Genomic DNA, 17359 nt, shown 5'->3' on the forward strand with positions numbered 1-17359 from the left:
AGTATAAAAACAATGTCCAGTAGATGATTAGCTATATTATAAAGAAACTATGATAAAATATTTATTAAAGAATGTAGGTCCTAAATATCAGGTGTTCATTGTACAATTCTTACAACTTTTATGAATGTTTGAAAATGTTTATAATAAAATGTTTAAAAAATGTTCAAAAGAAGAAAAAATTTGTCTATCAAAATAAATATTAATATTTTAACTAAATAAATTTAAAGGCAAATTTCAGCCTAGGAAAAACATGTTCAGCTAATATAGCAAGGGATTTACTCTCCAAATATACAGTGTGATTACAAATCACTGAGAAAACACTGGCTTTTTATTATAAAAAGGGGACAAGGAGAAAACACAGAAACAAAGTAAATGACAAAAGAGCAAACTTAATATTAATGAAAAACATACAAATTAAAATATGAAATTTTCTTTAGGGCTTATTAAACATTAAACCTAAAAATTTATTAATGCTTTGATATTGGATATAATGAAATTCCTTCTTGGGTAGGAGGGAAAATGATAGAGTTTAAATTAGCAATATTTCTGAGAAGCAATCGCAAGATATATATCATGAGCTTTAAGAAACATTCCTCCTTTTGACCTAGTAATATCACTTCTAGAAATGACTTCTAAGAAGGTAATTAAAGATGCAATCAAGGTTTTATGTTGGGAGAGCATTTTAAAACTCCTTATAATAGCAAAACAGAAGAAAATGAAATGTCCAGTAATAGAAGAGCACTAAAACAAATAATGCAACTGTTACAGTAAGAAATGTTAAGTATTTATTAGCCATCATTTTTCAAAGACTATTTGAACAAATATAGAAATGCACATGATATAACATCAGGGAAACATCATTATGTAATATCTTGCCATTTAAAAAAGGACAAAAATATATATTTCTAGGAAAAAAAATGAAACATGTATTTAAAAACAGCAACAGTGATTTTCATTGGGTGGTTTTTAATTTCCCCTTTATTATTTTATGCTGTATAAACATTATGGCTATTTTTTAAAAAGGTCAGTTTCGGCAAAACAAACACAAACAATTGACTCAGAAAAGATTATACAATAGTCTATCTACTTATTAAATGATCACAGCAAATATAATACTTTAATAAAGGTACATGAGCATTTAAGATTGTTATTGTTCCATTTTTCTACAATTGAGGAGGGTTAGAAAGAAGTGAAGAGTGCTCTATTGCAGCCACAAACCAGTATGGAAGTCAGAGATCTGTAATGCAGAGTCAATCCACACAAGCTACCAAGTGGTCTTGTGAAGAGAAGTCTTCTGTTTGCTGGCACAGAGGAACCAAGAGCTACATGAAAGCTCTTACAGCCAGCCCCATGCACCTTTCACACTTGCCCTCGGTTTGCTGGAATTTTAGAGTTATGAATAAATGAAGCATTGTGGCTCACACTGTAGTCTGCTACATATATTTGCTTGCAAGTTAGGTGTCATGGTCCCCATTTTTTTTAAAAGAGGAAACGGAATTTCCTAGGGATTAGATAACTTTCTCATGCCCACCAGTCCATAAATGTCAAAGGCAGGACAAATTTTGGCAGCTACAAAATTTGTTATTTTTATACTATTGCAGTTTATCTACAAGGCTATTAACTCAATCAGGGGATAATAATTTAGAAAACAAATGCATTATTCTTTGGTTTACATTTCTCAAACGATGAATGCTTTAAATTATGAAACTGATTATAATTAAGGCAAACTGTTGAGAAAAAAATATTACATTATTCTGCAAAATTTGCTTTTATCCATTTGGAAAAGCACTGCTAATAGTTTAGAGAAAGTTTAATCACCTTGCCTAATGGTTAGAATGATCTAGTGAGCCAGGGTGGGGTGGAAAAGGCTCATTCCCATGTTAGTGCTCTAGGGATTTTCCTTCTGAAGATCTGACAGAGATCCGGAATGTGTAGTTTTTACAGCTGCCTCAAATGATTCTTATGCTTGGACTGCTTAGGGAAACTATGTCTCTAGGTCAATTGATTTCAAACTTCAGGGCATATATGTTTCTCCTTCTAACTTAAAAATATAGTTTCTTGTTCAGCAAGTCTAGGGTGTGGCCCAGAAATGTGCATACTGCACACATACTTCAGATAATTCCTATAAGGCTGGTCTACAGATTGCTCTTTAAGAAATCTGCTTTATGGTCAGGTGTGGTGGCTCAGGCCTGTAAACTTGGCACTTTAGGAGGCCAACACAGGCGGAGCATTTGAGGTCAGGAGTTCAAGACCAGCCTGGCCAAAATGGTGAAACCCTGTTTCTACTAAAAAAAAAAAAAAAAAAAAAAATTAGCTGGACGTGGTGGTGCATGCCTGTAATGCCTGTAATCCCATCTGTTCGGAGGCTGAGGCATGAGACTTGCTTGAACCCGGGAGATGGAGGTTGCAGTGAACCGAGATTGCAGCATTGTACTCCAGCCTGGGCAACAGAGTGAGACTCTGTTAAAAAAACAAAAAAACAAAAAAAAAATCCTAAAATCTGCTAAAAACCTAAAAATCCCTAAAAAGCATTTGCTATATATGGTATTGAGGGGAATATAAAAGTATAAGATGCATCTTTCATGGCTGAAAGGATGTACGGGAGAGGAAACAAAACAACGACAACAATACCATTTATAAAAATGAAAACAAAAATTGGTCGAAATGGAATTCACAAAGCAGAGGCATGAATAGCTAAAGAACAACCCCTGAAAAGGCATGGCCCTTAACTTGGTTAATGAAGAATGTCTGTGGTTCTTGGGGAAATTAGAGACTTCCAAATTGAGGGAAGCAGGAAGAGAAACCGAAGTAGAAAAAAGGCAAGGCAATAGAAGGAGATGGAAAATAAAAACTATATTTGGAGAGGAAGCATGGGCCCTCATGACAACATTGCCTCTGAGTGTCTCGGCTTGACACCTTGAAGGGTTGGCCAGTGGAGAGCCACTGGCAGGACATAATGAATGGTGCCCGCCTGTGATAGATAGCAGTGTATACATTGACCTTTCAAAGGTTTAACGATCTTTTATAATAAGTTAGTGTTGATGTACACTAGATAGACTGATTCTTGAGTATTTATTCACCCCAACTTTAGTATCCTTGGCTGATTGATTATAGCTTTGCCTGACTTCCCAAATTGCTCCCTTCAACATGATGTGCCTAAGCCTCCATGAAGAAAAAAGAGGAAGCTTCAGTTTGCAAATTTTTAGAGTACGGATTAAAACTGAGATTTCAGAGCTGGACCTACATATCTTTCAGAAATCCAAATTTATGATAATGTCCCCAGACCCATCTCATGTAACTTAAAATTGAACACTAAGGCTACGTGTTAAAACCAAATTTCTCTCCCATCTATATATGTATGTATTTACACAGGCAAGCAAACAGAAATCCATGGGCAACATTCTAAATCAGTCCTTCTGGGCTAGTATGATGAGAAACATTTTCATGAATCTTCTTAGGTCTTTATGATACTTTTCTACTCAGATTATTGCAGGATATTTTGATCTGAGAGAAACTCTTCAAGTCTATATGTGTTTGGAGGTTTTTTGTAGATTTTTTTTCCTATTTTTTTTTTCTCTGTTATTTCCTAAACACTTTTTAAGACCATAACCATGAAAGAATATTTACCAGACTGGACCAGTTGTCATTTCACTCTCCAGTGATGGCCAGTTTTCCTATTTATGAAGGATATTACGGTTTTATCCTGACCTGTGCTGAGAGGCTAAAAAAAATGATTATCTTTATAATGTTCACTGTGTATAATGGCCTTGCTCATATAACCAGATACAGGTAATTAGCCATGACTGTGTTAATTAATCTTTCAAAGAGGTAAGAACTCTAGCATACACATTTATGGAATTAGAAAGATGCATGTTGATTTTAGCTGAACGGGTCAAAAATGTATGTGTGAAGGAAAGAAACATTTGAGAGCAAAAAGTACTGCACACACTAAGGAATTACTTCTCATTTGGTAATCCAAACCCTGACTCTGTATGTGTGTGTGTGTGTGTGTGTGTGTGTGTGTGTGTGTGTGTGTGACTTTAGAAAACTGAAGACTTAGCTATAAGAATTATCTGGAGATTCATCATTATCTGCTATCATATTGTGATGTCTTGCTGAATAATAAATGTAAATGCGGTAGAATTTGTTAGAAATGTATTTAACATAAATATAATACAATGGCTAAACAACAAGAGCCTCATAAATATTACTTGGACACTAAGAAAAGTGAATCCTGGAGTGCAAAGAGAGGAAGATTTGCAGGACCAAGTTTTTACCTTTATAATTTCAACCTGTAAACAGTTGCCATCGGGACTCGCATCTCTAATTCAAATGTTCTGGGAGATTACATGTATAAATCTCTGCTACAACAAGCAGGAGGGAGGACAAGAGGTCTGCATAACATTCCATTTGGGAAGATAGATGGCTTCAGATTGGAATTGGAATGTTCAAGCCATCTAAATCAACACACACGTTTCCTTTTGAGTCATAATCAGATAAATGGTAGGTGATGACCACAGGGAGGAAAAAGAAAAGTCCAGAAAAAAATGTTTATGAATTTAAAATTTTCAGAAAAATAATATGAAATATCTTTTGAAATTTGTCCCTTACTAATTTAGCATAAGACATTACTGTCCAGCAGTCAAACCAACATATGTCAAAATGTTAGGACCTGAAATGCCCATAAAAGCTTTTGTGACTTGTGAAAATGCCATTTGTTGTTTAAACTTGCACTTAAAAAAAAAAAAAAAAAAACTTGAAATAACTAAGCCTCATCCCAGTATAAGACCTACGACATGTTCATAATAAACTCTACAGGCCCTGTGGGGCTTTTAGGCAATACAAACACAACTGTTTGAAATGCGTGTTTCTGAACCACTATTTTTGTGTTCATTTACCCAGTACAGATGTTATGGCTCATTAAGAACCAAATGGTTTGTGTAGGTGGCCATGTTTTCATGGTCAAAACAGCTCATGCAGAGATACAAGTATCCATTTCACTGTTGTTCTCATCCTAGGAATGATGATAGATAGGAATGTATGTAGTTTAACTCAGTACCTACTGAAGAACTATTTTATGTGTGTGTGTGTGTGTATATATATATATATATATAAGAGATATGAAGAAAAGACATAGATAGACTGTGGTCTCATTTTAAATGAAGAAACAAGTAGAATTTCAATTTGAATTGTACAATTAGAGGAGAAATTTTCTCCAGAAAAATAGTAACCTTAATCCTTAAAGCCAGACCATGCCATTATTGAGATAGCTCCAGTGCCCTTTCTCAAGTCAGCCTGATAGATATGGCCAGGTTAGCAATTCCCCTAAATCATGCACATTTACATGGTTACAGGCATCAATAGTCAGAAAGCATCTGAGGCTTCTAACTGGAGGCAATGGTAGAAATTGAGAACTTTTTTTTTTTTTTTTTTTTTTTTTTTGAGACGGAGTCTCACGCTGTTGCCCAGGCTGGAGTGCAGTGGCACGATCTCGGCTCACTGCAAGCTCCGCCTCCTGGGTTCACGCCATTCTCCTGCCTCAGCCTCCTGAGTAGCTGGGACTACAGGCGCCCGCCACCGCGCCCGGCTAATTTTTTGTATTTTTAGTAGAGACGGGGTTTCACTGTGGTCTCGATCTCCTGAACTTGTGATCCACCCGCCTCGGCCTCCCAAAGTGCTGGGATTACAGGCTTGAGCCACCGCGCCCGGCCAATTGAGAACATTTTTATCTGATTCCTGGATTAACGAGAGTTGCAGCCTCTGTTGCAGTCTAACTGAGACCCTTTAACAATTTGGAAGAATGAACCTTGAAAGAAAGCAAAAATGATAAAAGGCAGGGACCATTTTGTGGACAGTTAGACTCTTTTGGGTAAATCTTATGACTGATCCAATGCAAGAGTTAACAGGAAAGACATGTATTATTCATATGGCACAAAAATATACCTGATGATTTAATGGATCATCAAAGTAACACTGGGACATAGATAATGCACTTGCTTGCCATGATGATACTATTTATGTTGATAGGGATGTCTGAAATGAGATTTTCTGTAGGTGCCCTTTGTATATATTGCTTTTGTTGTTGTTGTTGTTGTTGTTTGTTTAACTGGCATTAACTGGCTGCCTCCACAAAAATGCATAGCAACTTTACTCTTCATATCCAGATGAAATTAGCTCCTAGGGGCCAGGAGTGGTAGCTCACGCCTGTAATTCCAACACTTTGGGAGGCTGAGGCCAAGGTGGGAGGACTGCTTGAGGCTAGGAGTTTGAGACCAGCATGAGCAAGATAGGAAGACTCCATCTCAATAAATAAATAAATACATACATACATACATACATACATACATACATTCTGGTGCAGTGGTGTGAGCCTGTAGTCCTAACTACTCAGGAGGCTGAGGCAGGAATATCACTTGAGCCTAGAAGTTCCGGGTTACAGTGAAGTATGATCTTGCCACCAAAGCAAGACCTGTCTCAAAAAAAAAAAAAAAAAAAAAAAAAAAAGGAAAAAGAGAAAAAAGAGTCAAATGAATACTTTTTGGGGTGAGAATGGGATAGTTTAGTTATTTCCTGAAACTTCAACTGCTTCACCGGCAGATTCTGTTTTGTTTTTGTTTTTTGTTTTGTTTTGTTTTGTTTTTTGCTTTGGTTTGGGATTTTCTCAAAAACAATGATTGAAAAAGAAAGAAAATGAAATGTAAAGAATACTGGTATGAGGCTTAGTAAGACTTCCTTTTGCATAGACTGGTGGCTAGGAAAAAGATGTTGAAAGTTTTAAAATTTTAAACATATGTATATTGAAACATATGTTTAAAGTTTTAAACATATGTATGTTGAAAGTTTTAAACATATGTATATTCTATACTCCCTTTCCCTTTTCTTACTAGCAATGTATCCCACATCTCCTCCTAAGTGGATCTACTCTTAGAAACCTTTAATGATATTCACCAATTTTTTACTCTTCTAAGTTCAATTATTTCAATTATTCATTCTGTAGTTTTAGAACTTTAATACATTTTTCTACTTTTAAATTAATGTTGGCAATATAGTTTATTTTTAAAAAATTATTTAAAAGCAACCATTATTTTACACTTAAGGGTGCTCATTAGTAATTACTTAATCTAGTTGATTTTAATATGCCTGTCCAAGACAGAGGGAGATTAGCACACTAGGCCCAGGACTTTTTCAAGTTTGCATCCATAAGCCAGCAGAAAAGGTAAAGTAAAGCAGGTCTATGCTAAGAGCTCATAGTAATATAGAAGAAGATGTTTTTCCAGCAGCAAATCCAAGCTTTAGGGGCTTGACTCCATCAAAATCTGTTATTTGTTCCTTTAGGAATTTATCTCACTGAAGCATTTATGATCAATTAGTCACTGGCTCTCATATCGTTCTTGTAACATGTGGCCTATTTATGGTGCCTAGATTCCTAGAATGTGTCATGTTCTTTCCAGTAGAGCCTTCACACATGACTTTTTTTCTGTCTGGAATGCTGTTCCCAGCTTCTCTTCATAGGATTGAAACTGCTTTTGCAAAGATAATAGCAGTGAGAGAATTGAACACAGCAGACTCCATGTGGCTTCCATCCTCACAGCCTGGCTGGGCTTTGCTTCTTCCTAGGCATAAGCTAAGCTAACCATGGGAGGAATTTAGTTGATAGTGCAACTTGGAAGCAAGGATAAATATAGTTCCTCCCTAAAACTAAAACCCTGCTTGCTCAGGGACTGAAAACTAATGAAAGGCCATGAGATTAAGATAATTGGAGAATTGGAGGGGACTGAATTCCGCTAAGATGTAGGCATAAAACCTTACTGCTTCCGAGTCATGTGGCTGAAGGTCACAAGATTTATGACTTCCCCAACTGCTCCCACAGATAGTATCCCTATTATGGAATCTGAGATTAGCCTTTTGAGTTTTTTTTTTAGGCTTTTGCATTCTGGCAACCAACTGATGCCAACAGGACTTGTGACTCATGACTCAACTGGTCCTGTGGCCCCTCATCCAGAGGCCAACTCAATGCATGAGGGCTGTTTTCCACACACCTATGATTTCATCCCCAACCAATCAGCAGCACCCATTCTCTAGCCTCCTGCTCTTGAGGAAACCGAAGCTCTCAGCCTTTGGGGAGACTGATCTTAGTGATAACTCCAGTTCTCTCACATGGCAAGCCTCACATTAAGTAAACTCCTTCTTTAATGCAGTACCACAGTCTCAGCTAACTGATTATGTCTGTGCCCTGGTCAGGTGGTTACAGGATCTTTTATAACATTCAAATTCCCACTTAATGATTATCTCCTCCAGCCAGGTCTCTCTTTACTATCTGAGCCAATTAATGTCTCTCCACATCTGGGCCAATTAGTGTCTCTCCCCATTATTCTCTATACTAGCATCCTCTTATTAGCTCCATGGCACTCACACACATTTATTATTATGCATCTCTAAATTTGTTTTGCATTTTTCATTTGTATGTCCCTCCCCTCCCTACTCCTTGCCTGGAGCATAGTAGCTGCTTATACACTTTGTTCTGTAAACAAATGAACAAAGAAGCTAATTCCTTAACATGCACCACTCTGTCACTAATAACTTCAGTTCTCTCCAGCAGGTAACCTCAAAAGAATAAAATTAAAATTTTATGAATCAAAAATAGAAGTTATTTACTCTTTAAGCATTTGTATGTTATAGTAAAAGTAATAATGAGAATGAAGACTCGTACTTAGAAGGGTTTATTATGTGTCAGGATGTGCTGCATAGTTTATTTTATTGAATTTTCATTAACAGCAGCAAAATGAAGAAGAAAGCAGAAGTGAAGCTTTTGAAGCTTAAGCTGCCAGGTACTTGCTTGGACAACCTCCTTCCAAACCCCAGAAAAGGAGGTTTCTGAGTTGCGTGCCTATGGCCACTTTGTATGTATGCTTTTTTTTTTTTTCTTTTAGACGGAGTCTTGCTCTGTCGCCCAGGATGGAGCGCAGTGGAGCAACCTCGGCTCACTGCAGTGCCACTTCCCAGTTCACGTCATTCTTCTGCCTTAGCCTCCCGAGTAGCTGGAACTACAGGCACCCACCACCACAACCAGCTCATTTTTTTTTTTTTTTTTTTTATTTTTAGTAGAGATGGGGTTTCACCATGTTAGCCAGAATGGTCTCAATCTCCTGGCCTCATGATCCCCCTGCCTTGGCCTCCCAAAGTCCTGGGATTACAGGAGTGAGCCACAATGCCTGGCTGTATGTATGCCTTTTTATTTTATAAAGAGACACCGTTCCCTGTATATAATCTAACCTTCAGACTCTATAAAACATGAATTCATTCCTGAAAATATACTTAGCCCTGTTTTACAGATGAAGAAACTGAAACATTGAATTCAAGTTAACAAGAAGAACTAGGAACCGATGAAGAAATATTCTGGACCCTGATGCTATAACCCTAGAAATTATGCTTTTAACCATTACATTGCATGGCAGTGTGAACCAAATATAAAATTCTAATATCCCGTAATTAACTGAAAGAACCCCTCTTGGCCAAGGTGATCCCAAAGAAACATGAAAAATTGGTTCAGGCCATGATGGGAACGGGAGCAATGGACATGCCTCGCTCTATTCCTCTCCTTTTGGAGTTTGGCACAACTGACCAGTGTTAACCTTAAAACAGAAATCATAAGAGACAAAACAGATTCTTTGTAGCAATAAGATACTCAACTCCAGCCTGACTCTGGTATAGCATCACATGACAGAAAGCAGGCCCTAAAGGAAGTCAAAGTATTTTACCTCAAAATATATTCTCTTTGACAGATTTCGAAATGGCCCTGCAAAGCCATCTCTTGGGGAAATTTGGGGGTTTGGGGTTTTGAAGGAGGCAGTGCAAGCAAGGACTTGGCAGCTTAATCTTCAAAAGCTTCACTTCTGCTTTCTTCTTCATTTTGTTGTTGTTAATGAGAATTCAATAAAATAAACTAAGTAGCACATCCTGACACACAGTAAACTTTCCTTTCCTTGGTAGGTCTTTTCCAGAGTGTCTGATATCTTTTAAGGTCAGATAAGAGACCTTTACCATCTATTATCTCTGAAGCTTGTTATTTAGAGGCTTCTTCTATATAACAAGAACCTTGACTTTCACAATTGCCCTTATTTTAATTCAAGCATTTCTTTATGCTGACTTCATCTCTTCCAGCAAAGCTTAACTCTTTCAACCAATTGCCAATTAGGAGATCTTTGAAGCCACCTATGACCTGGAAGCCCCTTCCCACCACCCAAGCTTCAAGGTATTCTGCCATTCTGGGCTGAACCAATATATACATATACATATTGATTTATGTCTTTGCCTGTAACTTGTGTCTCTCTAAAATGTATAAAACCAAGCTGTAACCAAACCACCTGGGCACATGTTCTCAAGACCTCACTAGGCTATGTCATGAGCCATGGTCACTCAAATATGAGGCTCCAAATAAACGTTTAAATGTTTTACAGACATTTAAACTGTAAACTTGTTTAAATATTTTTTTGTTAACAGTCAATGTTTATAGACATTAAGCAATAAACTTGTTTAAATATTTTTTGTCAACAGTAGATAGCAAATAGATGCACATTTAGTAAAATATAAGGACCATGAAGACATGGCTAATATTTATTCTGGTAAGACTCTTCCTTGAAAGGGAAAAGAGCTTAGTAATATGGCAGAATGAATTTTAAACACTTAGAATCAAAAATCGATGTCCCCTTCTTATATTTTCCCAATACTGGCCTCTATTTCCTGGGATCCTCTAGCTCAGAACTTTGACTTACATTGCTACAGCTTGACTTTCTTTCATTTAACAGCAAGTCGGCTCCTTGGTTATTTTCCTAAGCTACCAAAAAGGGCAGATAGCTCTGCTTCCTACTGCCTTAATTCTTCAACTTCTTCAAATTCCTATAAAGCCAGGTGATGGTATCCTAGGCAAATGTTCTGTTGTACAACAACGTTTGTGAGTTCATTGTTGGATTGCATGGTAGGGAGAAACAATAACCCCACAAAAACAAACAAACAATACATCATATGACAAGCTGCCCTACAAAATGCTTTATTTTTTCTCCAGCAGTAAAATGGGGATAATACCCATATACGTCTACCACACTGGATATTTTCAGATAAATGACACAATAAATATAAAGGCATTTTGGAATTAGGAGAGATATATAAGCACAAAAATCATTAGACCACCAGCAAGTGATTGGATGTGCATTAGAAATATCTACATCTTTCTCAACATAGTAGATATTGGCTATAGCAAATGATCTTAGTTGGTTAGATCAGTTGACCTTCTAAAAGGTGATAGAGTAAAAAAATCAAGAGTTCGGTATACTCAGCTTAGAGTAATAGAGATACTTATTATATTTATCTCATAAAAACTAATGTATTCAAATTAAATAGGTAACCCCAGCAAAATATTTAAAACACTGATGCAGGCTAAAAAGATAGGCAAGAATCTGTGTATAGTTTGCTCACTGTTCATCCTCGCTTCTGTGAAAGAGACCCAGAGGCTCATTTGTTAATTTTTCCATTCATCCAACAACTGTATTTCAGGAGCTAGTGCTAGGTGACAGACTTTCCGCCTTGTCCCAGGGACAGAGTGGTGGGCAAAAATAGCCACATTCCTTCCATCATGAAAAGTGTAGTCCAAGAGGAAAGCAGACATTAATTAAATAATCACACTAATGAATTCACTATTTCAAATGGAGTTACATGCTTTCAAAAAGAGGGGAATGTGGTACTGTAAGAATTGATAGCACAGTACATAACATAGAGGTTGGGAAAGATTTCCCTAAGGAAATGAATGATTGAATGCTAATGAACAGGACTTGGCAATGGAAAGGAGGTGGGCAGGAAGCATTCTAAGCAGGGGAAACAGCATGGGCAATGTGGGACATTTCTGTCACAGAAAGATGCCTGGCATTCCTGCCATTCTGAGAGTCAGAGAGTATGTGGGTTAAGATAAGAACAAAGAGAGAGGCAGAGTCAGACTATAAAATACCTCCAAGGCTCCTCCAAAGATTTCAGTCTTTATCACAAGAGTAATGGAAAGTCATTGAATGGTTTAAGGGTGTGGTGGTAGTAGGATGAAGGAGTAATCATTTGGTTTGTGATTTAAAATATCTTCTGATTTAGTGGACAAAATGAATTAGATTGAGCCCAGTAGACAAAAGCAGGCCTAAAAGAAGACTATTGTAGGCAAGAGATGACAGTATCTTCGTACAGAGAGAGGTTGCCAGACTCCAGGGTTACCTGTGATTTGGTGCTGCATGGAGGGTGGAGATTGCAGGAGAAGGATTAGGGATACTCCCCAGACCTCGAACACCTAAAGTCCACCAAGGTACTTATATGACACTATTCTACAAAGAGTGAACATTTATGGATGAACCTGATTTCTTTGCTACCTTGCTTTATTGATTTAATACACAGTCGTGTGCTCTCTCTATGCCAATGTTTGTGCCAGTTAACCAACTTAGCAGTTGGTCCTAGCCTACCAACTGCTAAGTTCTATTGGGCCATCATCTTTAAAGTAGTCTCATCTATGTTCCAAGGAAGGTGTAGAGAATTCTATTTTGTGTGCACAAGATAGCTATCTATTTCTTCTGCTGGTGGAACACTTTATTTTCAGAGCAAGCCTTATATCTGTTATGCTTTTTACTGAAAAAAACTAAATATGTTCTGATTTTGTAGAAAACTCAGCTACTATTATTGTCCTCAGAAAAGTGCCCAGTTTTTGTAGTTTATTTCACAGAAAGGCATGGCTGGATGTAGGAAATGATTATAGAGGTGTAATGTGCCCACTATCAAATTCCAGTCTCAGGCAGTATTCAAGACACCCACAAAGCAACAGAAATTTTTTATCACTACACCTGATAAGGAAGCAAAATCCCAGTTAAGTCTACGCATGCAGGTGCTCGTTGTCTGGTTTTGATTATTTCTAGAAACATAAATAACTGTATTTACTGGGATATTCATGCTTTTCTATACCTTGACAGTGATTTGTGTTGACAACTAAAGATACACAGTTGGCCATTTGTACCAGACAATTCCTCCTGAATAAGAGTATTTGTTCCTGATATCCAACATGAAGTGATTATAATAAATACCAACTAACCATAGGCTACCAATAACAACAAACCAAGTTGTCAAAGACTAGAGTACATTTTATCTTTCCTGGAGATCTATAAATGCCTTTCATAAGAAAAAATATTTTTTATTTAAAAACCTGGATTTATTTGGTGATTTTGGAGGACATCTATATGTGCCTCAAAAAAAAAAAAGCTAGTATATGTTGAAATAAATGTCAAAATACATTATTTTATTGCTGTTTTAGCATAAAATCATGTTTTTTATTTGACAAAACTAACCTTCTCATTATAAATGGAAGATGCTATGATTCCAGATATTTGTTAGATTCAATTCAACAAGTACTCAATGTTATTTATGTTATTCAGGGAAGGAGATCTAGGAAAGAACTTTAAAAGGAGTTAGACCTTTGTACTGAAAGAGCTACAGTCTAAATGAGAATCACTTAAGTAGCAGTTCGATTAATATTAAGGACAAACTTCAATTCTCTGGCCTCAAAATGAAATATTCTCAAAAATAAGGCTAATTAAAATGATTCAAATTTCTAAGAAGCAAGATTTATTTAGATAGGCATTAAGGTTTTTGTGTGTGTATTTTTGGGCTATTTTAAAATAAATATGCATTTCTAATGGTGGGAGTTAATTGCAACTAGTATAAACTCCCGTTTTAACGAATATTGTTCAATAACCGTTTCTGTGTAACAGTATTGTAATATCCAGTATAATTTCCAGCAGTTGGCTTTTATTAATATTATTACATCTGTCAGATACAGATATAATAAAATCTGTTTAGATTGAATCCCGTAACAAATGTTTTCATAAGTAACTGTATGCTGAGCAATTATCTTTTATTTGAAGATTTGTACAATATTGAATATTCCCAATGAAATTAGATTTTTGCTAAGTGACATTTTGATGATATTCTGGTACCTATTTGACACGTTTTTATCTGTTGGCATTCCTTTCTTTAAAAAAAAAAAAGGTATCGATTTGATCTTGTGTACCTCCCAAACTTTTGGAGTTGTAAGGTGGCCAGGCGTGATCTTTTAATAAGTATTCATTCCTACTAATGGAATGTGTATTAATTTTTTTGCATAGCATGATTTGATGTAATTAGTTAAACATGTCAATACGTAAGTAGAATGTCCACTTAACTTCAAAATTAGAATAAAGCTGGTATCACAAAAATAAATCACCTATTAATGAAACTGTTTCACTGTTTCTGAGAGTAGATGATTAGTGAAACACATTTCATCAACATACTGCCAGTTAATTTTTCTTAAAATGTGCCAAATAGAAAATAAATCTTTAATTGAAATGGAAAGCAAAGGAGCTAAATATGAGCTAGCAAATGCTCTGTTGAATCTGTCTTTTTTTAGCTCAAAAAAAAAAAAAAAAAAAAAATCCAAAGAGGGAAGAGTGATTTTTCACTTTTTATGAGGTTCAAATTTTTTTCTGAATATTATACAGTATTCCCTTCTTTGGGATGCTTTCCACTTGTATTCAAATTAAAAATAATGTTAATAATAAATTATTAACATTGGCTGTGATAAGAAAATTACATGATTATCTTTGCCTTAGAGCAATTTATAAATTCATGAAGTAGATTGTCTTGTCAACAGAATAAAAATGATCAGTTAATGTTTTGTCATCACACTTAAGAGACAGAAAATACTTCCCAATTCTAAACATACTTGAAAATCTCAGTGAAATCGAAGAAAACAGTAACACCAATTTGCCATTGAACAGAATTATATGATAAATAAGTTTGTATTTGGAAATAAGCTTATTGATGAAAACATCCCAAAGAATGCATTTTGGAAATTTTAATTTTAACTTTAAATACTAATTTTGTTTGTTGTTTTCCTCCATAAGACTCAAAACGAAATAGCTGAGGTGTTTTAGTTTTTGTTTCCCTTTTATTTATTTTTATCAGTGTTTTTAACTTAATAGATCCTGCGCCTTCCTGGTCGTTAGAATATTATTCCTGCTAGGCATTTCTGCAATTCTGAAAACAAAATTTCTCATTTTTTGTGTGTTTAATACATGTGTGTTTGTGTGCATATGGATACATAGAACAAAAAGCTGAATTATTTGCCTCAGTTTTTGTCAGTTGAAACAAATACTTCATTTTTGAAGACTATATATTTTTAACCACTTAAAAAAAAAAGAAAAAAAAAAATTGAAAAAGGAGGAGCAACAAATCTAACTCATTAACCAAACAGACCTTAAATGTGGGCAAGCCTAACCGTAGCCTTAGTCTGACTCTTCTACCTTCTCATGAAAATATAACTCTAACTGGAGCTACTTGGATGCAACTGGATGCTATTTTTTTTTCTTTTTTTTTGAGATGGAGTCTTGCTCTGTCGCCCAGGCTGGAGTGCAGTGGCCGGATCTCAGCTCACTCCAAGCTCTGCCTCCTGGGTTCATGCCATTCTCCTGCCTCAGCCACCCAAGTAGCTGGGACTACAGGCGCCCGCCACCTCGCCCGGCTAGTTTTTTTTTTTTTTTTTTTGTATTTTTTTAGTAGAAACGGGGTTCCACCGTGTTAGCCAGGATGGTCTCGATCTCCTGACCTCGTGATCCACCCGTCTCGGCCTCCCAAAGTGCTGGGATTACAGGCTTGAGCCACTGCGCCTGGCCTGGATGCTCATTTTATTAGACGAGCACCTCTTGACCTCCATCTTTCCCAGTGTTTAACTGGATTCTGATTTGTCCTTCCTTCTCTTAAAAATCACTTCTCTTTCATCATGTTCTGGCACATGATTACATGCATGGTGCCAAATGAACCATTTTTGGCATTTTCAATAAATATTTCCGGGATTAATCTATTCCATTTTTAAGATTTAAAAATATATTTATAATCACTTCTGTCCTGCAGGGGCAGAAAGGTGTGATATTTTTTCTCACCCATCATAAGCGGGTGAATGTTCCTCATCCAACACTCTCATGAACTAAACACAGGTTAACAGGAGAAAAGCACAATAAATTTATTAATCAAAATTTTATGTAACACTAAAGCCTTTAGAAATGAAGACCCAAATTCCAGGGAAAACTGTCCACATTTATGCTTAGATTCTATGAAGAATGGACAGCTGTGTAGAAATGTGACTAGATAAAAGGTTTATATCTAATGGTAATAAACTAAGAGGGGAAACCCAGCTAGGCCTGTCTGATCAGATTCTTTCTGGCCTCTCTGTAGTACTTCTTCCTTCTGGGTATGACGCACTAACCACCTGCAATGAGTGTCTTCAAGGGAAAAGGGAGAGAGTTACCTTGTAAGTTTTATGCCATGCTTTGGGGAAGAGGAGTTCTAGCTTCTGTAACCAGCCTTGGAGAAAAGAAATACTGATTTCTAGGTTTCACTTCCAGGGAGAGAGAGAAGTAGGAGATGTGACTGGAGAAGATCAGAAAGGCCTCGCTTCTGAGGTCTTCCAATCTCCTTCAGTTTAAAATACTCAGCATGCAAAGTATCATGCTTTGGGGTAGTGGATTCTGAGCCCTAACAGTTGTCTAATGTGTTCTGTTGTACAAACTGCAAATAAACAAACAAAATCCTAAAACTAAGATGAAAAATATGATGTAAAAGAAAGATGTGGAGGAAAGATAGAACTAAGAAAGAGGTGATGCAAACAGGAAAATAAAGTATAATCTCAGTGTGATCAAACATTATTAAATGAGGAACTCTTTTTAAGCCAGAAAGAATATTAGTCTACCTATTAGAAACCTATTTTTGTATGTTTTAATAGAAATTAAAAGCATTAATACTGTGAAGCTTACCATATCTGCTTTGAGTGTTTTTTAAAATTGTTTATTACTAAAGAGAATACACCTCATATAACAAGAAAGAAATAGGTAGTTCGGTATTCAGAAAATAAATAAGAGGAAAATTATTTCCCCTCTATCATGCCTTTTTTTATCCTCTCATTTATGTGTAAACTACTCCCAAGTCTTTGAGGAGTAGCATCTTCTCAGACACGAAGGATGTATATGCCCAGACCCTGCACCTAGGCTATCAAGGGATGTGGCCTAAGTCCCAGCAGAGAGTTCCTCTTCCTGGACGGTACCCCTAAACTAGCCAACATTTGCATGATATATGATTTTACTCTTCAGCCTTCTTCTACTTCTCAAGCTCCTTGTTAGTGATCTTGAACTCAGTGTCTTTATATTTCACCATCAACTAATGCACATTTTTAACAAAATCTGAACTCAGAAGTTAGTATCTTTTTTTTTTTTTAAGAGAGAGAGTTCCAATCTGTTGCCCAGGCTAGAGTGCA

At 36.3% G+C, this 17359-nt stretch overlaps 1 long non-coding RNA gene across 1 annotated transcript in view; it reads left to right on the top strand.

Moving 5' to 3' along the window:
- Window positions 1–17359, top strand: part of LOC126949253 (uncharacterized) — a 659876-nt gene that overhangs the window by 477738 nt on the left and 164779 nt on the right. The gene's annotated exons all lie outside the window — the stretch shown is intronic.

This window comes from Macaca thibetana, chromosome 2 (genome assembly GCF_024542745.1).
Source record: "Macaca thibetana thibetana isolate TM-01 chromosome 2, ASM2454274v1, whole genome shotgun sequence".
NCBI lineage: Eukaryota > Metazoa > Chordata > Mammalia > Primates > Cercopithecidae > Macaca > Macaca thibetana.